We start from the raw sequence: 8,576 nt of genomic DNA, 5'->3' as shown, positions 1-8,576 counted from the left end.
GGGGCTAAGGGCGGCGCGGCTAAGGCGGCGGGCTTGGGGCTTGGGGTGGTGTGGGGAGAGGGGGGGGGTAGAGGGGTATATATACTAGGTGGGGGAGGGGTAGATGCTTGGGCAAGGGGCAAGGGGGGCGCCGGCCTAGAGTCCTCCTAGGACTCGGCCTAGGGCGGGGCGGCGGCTGGCGCGCAGGGCGCTAGGGCGGCGGCGGCCTGGCCGGCTGGGCCTTGGCCCGGCTGGCCTGCGGGAGTTTTTTTAATTGGTTACGCGCGCAGAAAAACAAAAGAAAGAAATCTAAACGAACTCCGAAAAATCTAAAGTAAAATTTCCCCGACTCCTAAAAATGAGTCGAACAAAATGAACTTTTCTCCGGGCCTAAAATGCAATTTTTGAAAACGCGCATTTTTCCCTATCCAAAGAAAAAGCAAACAAACACCGAAACCAAAATTTGATTTATTCATTAAATCTTCATTTTTCCTAAATTTTGGGAAAGTCATATTATTCCCTCTCTCATATTTGATATTGGAAAAGTAATTGAAGATGAAATAAATAAATCAAATGATCCTCTTTTCAAAATTTGAGAAAACTCAAATATGAAAATAACGAAATCTCCAACTCTCTCCGAGGGTCCTTGAGTTGCGTGAAATTTCTAGGATCAACCAAAATGCAAGAAAATATGATATGCATGATGATCTGCTGTATAACATTCCAAATTGACAATTTGGGATGTTACAGAACTACTTCAAAATCTTGTCAAGGTATGTACTCATTGAAAAACTTATCAAGCGTCTGGATCTATCTCTATAGATCTTGATGCTCAATATGTAAGCAGCTTCACCAAGGTCTTTCTTTGAAAAAACTCCTTTCAAACATTCCTTTATGCTTTGCAGAATAATTCTACATCATCTCCGATCAACAATATGTCATACATATACTTATCAGAAATGCTGTAGTGCTCCCACTCACTTTCTTGTAAATACAGGCTTCACTGCAAGTCTGTATAAAACTATATGCTTTGATCAACTTATCAAAGCGTATATTCCAACTCCGAGATGCTTGCACCAGTCCATAGATGGATCGCTGGAGCTTGCATATTTTGTTAGTACCTTTAGGATTGACAAAACCTTCTGGTTGCATCATATACAACTCTTCTTTAATAAATCCATTAAGGAATGCCGTTTTTTTATCCATTTGCCAGATTTCATAAAATGCAGCAATTGCTAACATGATTCGGACAGACTTAAGCATAGATACAAGTGAGAAACTCTCATCATAGTCAACACCTTCAACTTGTCGAAAAACCTTTTTGCGACAATGGCTCGCTGATCATTGGGCAAGTCAATCAAAGTCCATACTTTGTTCTCATACATGGATCTCATCTCAGATTTCATGGCCTCAAGCCATTTCGCGGAATCTGGGCTCATCATCGCTTCCTCATAGTTCGTAGGCTTGTCATGGTCAAGTAACATGACCTCCAGAATAGGATTACCGTACCACTCTGGTGCGGATCTCACTCTGGTTTACCTACGAGGTTCGGTAGTAACTTGATCTAAAGTTACATGATCATCATCATTAGCTTCCTCACTAATTGGTGTAGTAGTCACAGGAACAGATTTCTGTGATGAACTACTTTCCAATAAGGGAGTAGGTACAGTTAGCTCATCAAGTCATACTTTCCTCCCACTCACTTCTTTCGAGAGAAACTCCTTCTCTAGAAAGGATCCATTCTCAGCAATGAATAACTTGCCTTCGGATCTGTGATAGAAGGTGTACCCAACATTTTCTTTTGGGTATCCTATGAAGATTTACTTCTCCGATTTGGGTTCGAGCTTATCATGTTGAAACTTTTTCACATAAGCATCGCAATCCCAAACTTTAAGAAACGACAGCTTAGGTTTCTCGCCAAACCACAGTTCATACGGTGTCATCTCCACGGATTTAGATGGTGCCCTATTTAACGTGAATGTAGCTATCTCTAATGCATAACCCCAAAACGATAGTGGTAGATCAGTAAGAGACATTATAGATCGCACCATATCTAATAAAGCACGGTTATGACGTTCAGACACACCATTACACTGTGGTGTTCCAGGTGGCGTGAGTAGTGAAACTATTTCACATTGTTTTAACTGAAGGCCAAACTCGTAACTCAAATATTTTTCTTCTGCGATCATATCATAGAAACTTTTATTTTTGTTACGATGATTCTCCACTTCACTCTGAAATTCTTTGAACTTTTCAAATATTTCAGACTTGTGTTTCATCAAGTAGATATACTCATATCTTCTCGAATCATCTATGAAGATCAGAAAATAACGATACTTGCCGTGAGCCTTAACACTCATCGGACCGCATACATCAGTATGTATTATTTCCAATAAGTCAGTTGCTCGCTCCATTGTTCCGGAGAATGGAGTCTTAGTCATCTTGCCCATGAGGCATGGTTCGTATGCATCAAGTGATTCATAATCAAGTGATTCCAAAAGTCCATCAGCATGGAGTTTCTTCATGCACTTTACACCAATATGACCTAAATGGCAGTGCCAGAAATAAGTTGCACTATCATTATTAACTTTGCATCTTTTGGTTTCAATATTATGAATATGTTTATCACTACGATCGAGATCCAACGAACCATTTTCATTGGGTGTATGACCATAGAAGGTTTTATTCATGTAAACAGAACAACAATTATTCACTAACTTAAATGAATAACCTTTTTGCAATAAACATGATCAAATCATATTCATGCTCAACGCAAACACCAAATAACATTTATTTAGGTTTAACACTAATCCCGAAAGTATAGGGAGTGTGCGATGATGATCATATCAATCTTGGAACCACTTCCAACACACATCGTCACTTCACCCTTAACTAGTCTCTATTCATTCTGCAACTCCCGTTTCAAGTTACTACTCTTAGCAACTGAACCAGTATCAAATACCGAGGGGTTGATATGAACACTAGTAAAATACACATCAATAATCTGTATATCAAATATACCTTTGTTCACTTTGCCATCCTTCTTATCCGCCAAATACTTGGGGCAGTTCTGCTTCCAGTGACCAGCCCCTTTGCAGTACAAGCACTTAGTCTCAGGCTTAGGACCAGACTTGGGCTTCTTCACTTGAGCAGAAACTTGCTTGTCGTTCTTCTTGAAGTTCCCTTTCTTTCCCTTTGCCCTTCTAGTGGTCTTGTTAATCATCAACACTTGATGCTGTTTCTTGATTTCTACCTTTCATCGATTTCATCATCATGAAAAGCTCGGGAATCGTTTTCATCATCCCTTGCATACTATAGTTCATCACGAAGTTCTACTAACTTGGTGGTGGTGACTAGAGAATTCTGTCAATCACTATTTTATCTGGAAGATTAACTCCCGCCCAGACAATCTGAACACATGCTCACTGCTTGAGTTATTCTCCTCCATCTTTTAGCTATAGAACTTGTTGGAGACTTCATATCTCTCAACTCGGGTATTTGCTTGAAATATTAACTTCAACTCCTGGAACATCCATATGATCCATGATGTCGGGTGGTAGATGCAACATATGCCAACGGGTGGCTTATCATTGTGGGAGCCAATAAGACATTGCCGGTGCCTGGAAACGGGATGAGGCGAAGACATGCACGCCGGCGGATCTTACCCAGCTTCGGGGCTCTCCGTGGAGATAACACCCCTACTGCTGCTCTGCGGGGTCTCCGCATGATCACTCAATGGACGAGTGGTTACACAATGCTCCTTGAGCTGTTCGGGTGAGAGGAGGAAGGAGAGCACGGCTAGCTCGCTTCCTCTCCTCGTATGGTGTCTAAAACTAGCTAGGGGCTGAACCCTTTGCATGGGTGCACCGGGGGGTTTATATAGGCCTACCCCCCGGGGGTACAATGGTAATCTGACTGGGCGTGGAGCCCAGCTGTCTGCGACTGTGTTCGCCGGCTTCTGCGCCGGCATCTGGGGCCCGCCGACTGGTGGGTCCCGCCAGCTGCCGGCCCCTGGCCGACAAGCAGGCCCCATTGGTCAGGGCCGGGTCGGCGGCTGGTTACTGTTGCTTCATCTTGATGACATGGGCTTTGTTGGGGTAAGCGTGGCTACAGCGCCGCCGCCTGGCGGGCGGTTACTGTAGCCTCACCTCGTCTTGTCTCCTTAATGGGGCGTCTTCTTCGAGGTAGAGGGCAAGCCGGCTGTGGGGAGCCGTCCCTTTCTCTGGCCGACTTGGGAAGAGGTGTGGCCGCCTTCGGGGTCTCTCTGCCCAAAAGGGCCCACCGCCTTGGGGGCCACGCTGGTGGCCCGTCGTGGATGGCGTCAGGGTTGTCGTGGCAACAGTGCCGCGCCGGTTGGGTCGTGGCCTCCCGTACGGTGCACTGTGCCGGTCGTGCTCCGAGATTTGGGGGTGGCAGGCTTCACTGTAGCCACGCCCCGTCTCATCACCGCTAGGTAGATGCGAACTTCGAGGGTACGGTCTTGATCTCTTTATGGGAGCCGGCTTCTTGGAGCCGGCCTTCTTGCGGACGGCTTCGTGAAGTCGGCCCTCCCATGGCCTTCTTCACAAGGGCTAAAGTCGGGGCCCCTTCCGAAAGCCGGCCAAGGCGACGTCCGGCTAGGGGAAGGCTGAAAGTGCGTTATATCGACTAGAGGGGGGGGGGGTGAATAGGCGATTTTTATGAAAGTCTTCAAAACGTGAGAGTTATGAAGACAATCAGCACAGATAGGCCTATTACTTAAGCAGCGGAAGTTAGATTACACTAGGTAAGCCATGGTCAAGTATTCAATAGGGTGAAATCACAATGACAAGTAGCACCAGTGTAATAAGGATCAGGTAGGAAGAAGTTGTGAAGCCAATCAAATCATATGGTTACGTTATGAAGACAAAAGATAGAGCAAACAAGCAATGTCTTCACACTGAATGACAGTAAGTTAAAAGGGGAGGGAAAATGAAACCAGTGGCACGTTGAAGACAATGATTTGTTGGACCAGTTCCAGTTGCTGTGACAACTGTACGTCTGGTTGGAGCGGCTAGGTATTTAAACCAAAGGACACACAGTCCCGGACACCCAGTCCTGAACACGCAGCTCAGGACACCCAGTCCTCACCGTTTTCTCCTTGAGCTAAGGTCACACAAACCTCGCCCAATCACTCTGGTAAGTCTTCAAGGTAGACTCCCAAACCTTCACAGACTTCGTTCACCGGCAATCCACAATTTCTCTTGGATGCTCAGAACGCGACGCCTAACCGTCTGGAGGATGCACAGTCCTCAAGTGTAACAAGTCTTCAGATCACTCAGACACGAAGACTTAAGTGATGCCCAATTTACTCTGGCTCTGGGTGGTTAGGGCTTTTCTCCTCGCTAGGAATTTTCTCTCAAAGGCTTCGAGGTGGGTTGCTCTTAGACGACAAAAGCCGTGCACTGAAATCTGAGCAGCCAACCATTTAAGGTTGTAGGGGGTGGACTATATATAGCCACAGGGCAACCCGACCTGATTTGTCCGAAATGACCCTGGGTCATTAAGGAACTGCCACGTGTTCCAACGGTCAGATTTCGAACTCACACGGCAACTTTACTTGGGCTACAAGTAAAGCTGACTTGTCCGACTCTGGACAAGATTTGCTCTCATAGTCTTCGCTCGAAGACATAGGATTTGAATTAGGCATCACTTTAGTCATTCTGACTGGTTCTCTTGGACCCCACTTGACAGTATGGTGGTTCCTATGACTCAACACAAATGAAACAAAACTACGAAGGATCTAAGTCTTCGAGTTCCATAGGCTTCACGTGGTGTCTTCTCTTGTCATATTCTTCAATGTGAATATCTTCATGTTCCACCATTGTCTTCAATGTCTTCATACATTTTTAGGGGTCATCTCTGGTAGTAAAACCGAATCAATGAGGGACTTCTACCTGTGTTATCCTGCAATTCTCACAAACACATTAGTCCCTCAACTAGGTTTGTCGTCAATACTCCAAAACCAACTAGGGGTGGCACTAGATGCACTTACAATCTCCCCCTTTTTGGTGATTGATGACAAACTAGTTGAAGTTTTCAATGGGGAACATAATTTGTGAAATTGTAAAGGAATTGTCTTCATAAGCTGCAAGGGCTCCCCCTGAAGATGTGCATATAAGTAATTTGCTTCTTGAATGCAAATGCACATGGCAGGTTGTATTTGTGGAGATCCACTTCAACTTATGATGACAATCCACTATGCATGTAAGAGTATACGAAGATAATGACATGCATAATGGAAAATGGACGTCTGCAGAATGATCTAAGTGCGGAATTTATCGTCGCACATGCGGAATTTATCTTCGCATAACAGAGTGACAAACAGGTAGCAGACGACCATCAAGTCTAAGTGTTACAACTCAAGGAAGCAAATGTAGCAAAAACGGGAGTTGTAAGCACGAAGCAAAATGTAGCAAAATATAAAGGCACCCGCCCATAGTGACCCGCTTGAAGACTATAAACATCATATGCTTCTCCCCCTTTTGTCAGTGATGACCAAAAAGGTTTGAAGACATAGAGTTTTCTACGCATTCCCAGGCGCAGCAGGGTCGGTGGAGGTGTTGGGCGGTGCAGACGAGCTTGGTGCAGATTCGACACGCGCTGAAGGAGGTGGAGGTGAAGTAGCATCGTCTTCTTCTTCAATAATCCGTGCAGTCACCGTGGCAGCAGAAGAAGAGAACTCCAAATCTTCAAGTGATGGAGTGCGGCGCAGCATGGTTCTTCGAGGAGGCGTGGAGTCAAATTTGAAGCGCTCTGTGAAGCCATCCTCTTGAAGTTCAGCTTCAGGACACATCATTGTGAGGCCTTTCCAAGTGCGGCGACAGGTTTCGTGTGCGACAAATGCATTCTTGGTTGCCAGATTTCTGATGCGATTGACGTCTTCCATGATGCTTCTCATCTGCCTCTTGAGCCAGTCGTGATGCCTATCTTGCTTTTGGTGAAGAGCCACAAGAAGCTCTCGGTCATTGAGGGCACGAGTGCGCTTCTTGGGTCTCTGAGCAGCTGTGCTGTCAGTGGCTTCAGTAGATGCAGGTGCACGTGTGGTACCAGCCAGCGGATACACTCTGGAGATGGCTTCGACACCTTCGACATTTTGAGTGAAGCTCTGGTGTTCTGCATTCTGAAGACTTAATGGTTGCTTGGCAGGCTCAGGATATATTGCTTCAGCAGAGGTGTCCGCATCAGGCAAGAAGATCCTATGGTTGCGGGCTGAGGGCTGATAGGAGATCGCAGAGTGAAGCTTGATCAGCCTCATAACCCAAGGAGCATAAAACTTCAAACCAAAGAGATCTGAGCCGGATGCTACGAGTTGGCGTATAAAGAAATCCTGTGCGTTGAAGCATTTGCCATGCAGAATATAGAAGATGAGAGTCTTCATTGCACCCTCAACCTTGGCATGTGGAGAGTGTCCCTTAATGGGCCAGAGAGTCCGCCTGAGGATATGATATATGGTTCTGGGCAGGTACTCTAAGTCTTCAACGAAGAACTCAGTCGGATAGGGTGCATCATGAGGCAATGGCTTCATCATTGAGAGCATCTGACTCATATTTGGCTCAGGCCGCTGGAATATGCTCTCAATTGCTTCAGCATGGAGTTGGCAGCCTTCTTCGAAGAATTCGCCAGGAGTGGGAAGGCCGGTAAGCTCAATGATATCGAAAGCATTGGCTTCATGATGGACATTGCCAGTCATCCACTCCAGGACCCAAGTCTTCAGGTCTCTGTTGTAGCCTTTGATATGAAGGGTGGCATAGAACTGAAGCAGAAGCTCTTCATTCCAGTGCTCTTCATCTGTGATAAACGGCAGCAGACCCACTTGCTTGAAGCAATCCAGTGCTTCTTCTAGGCCGGGCAGACCAGCAACAGCTTCAACCTCAAGGCGCTTGTGAGGAAAGATGCGGCCTTGGTTGTATAGGATGCATGAATAATAGCTGCGCTGTTGATAGCTCCAGAACCTATCTGATACAATCCGTTCCCTTGAATAAGGGTTCTTGGAGCTGTTGAAAAACGTGTTATCTGCCCTGAAGCTATTGATGTTGAAGGAGCCAGGAGCTGATGCAGGACCTGGGAACCTTGGCAGTCGTGGGATCGGCTTCTGGACCTGAGGCCGGTGCGCAACATGATAGTTGAATTGAGGACCGGCAGCAGACTCAGGCACAGAAGTGTCAGGAGCAGTAGCTTCAGTGTCTTCTGAAGCTGTTGTTGAGGAGGGCTCCACATTAGCTTCAGTGTTGTCTGTGGCAGCCTCAATGTTTTCAGCCTCAGCACGTGTAGTGAGAGGGACGGACTCAGGCACGTTCTCCTGGAGAACTGCTTCTTGTTGTAGCGGGGGAGATGGAGCTTGGGGTTCTTCTTCATTCTCTTCGGCTGATGCAGCTGGAATATCTTCAGCAGGATCTTGAGGCCTTGGTCCTTTGCGAAGCCTACGAAATGCAGGCGACGCTGTTGGAGTTGGAGTGGTCTGGGCCTCATTGTCTTCCTCTTGTGGGCGATTTGCCCACGATGCATCTTGTGCAATTGGCGTCAATGGATGACCAATGCTTATCAGTTCGCTTGTCTCAAGCTGAGGAAGGGCTGCA

The sequence above is a fragment of the Triticum aestivum genome, chromosome 2A (assembly GCF_018294505.1).
Source record: "Triticum aestivum cultivar Chinese Spring chromosome 2A, IWGSC CS RefSeq v2.1, whole genome shotgun sequence".
Taxonomy (NCBI): Eukaryota; Viridiplantae; Streptophyta; class Magnoliopsida; order Poales; family Poaceae; genus Triticum; species Triticum aestivum.
This window is presented reverse-complemented; position numbering follows the sequence as displayed.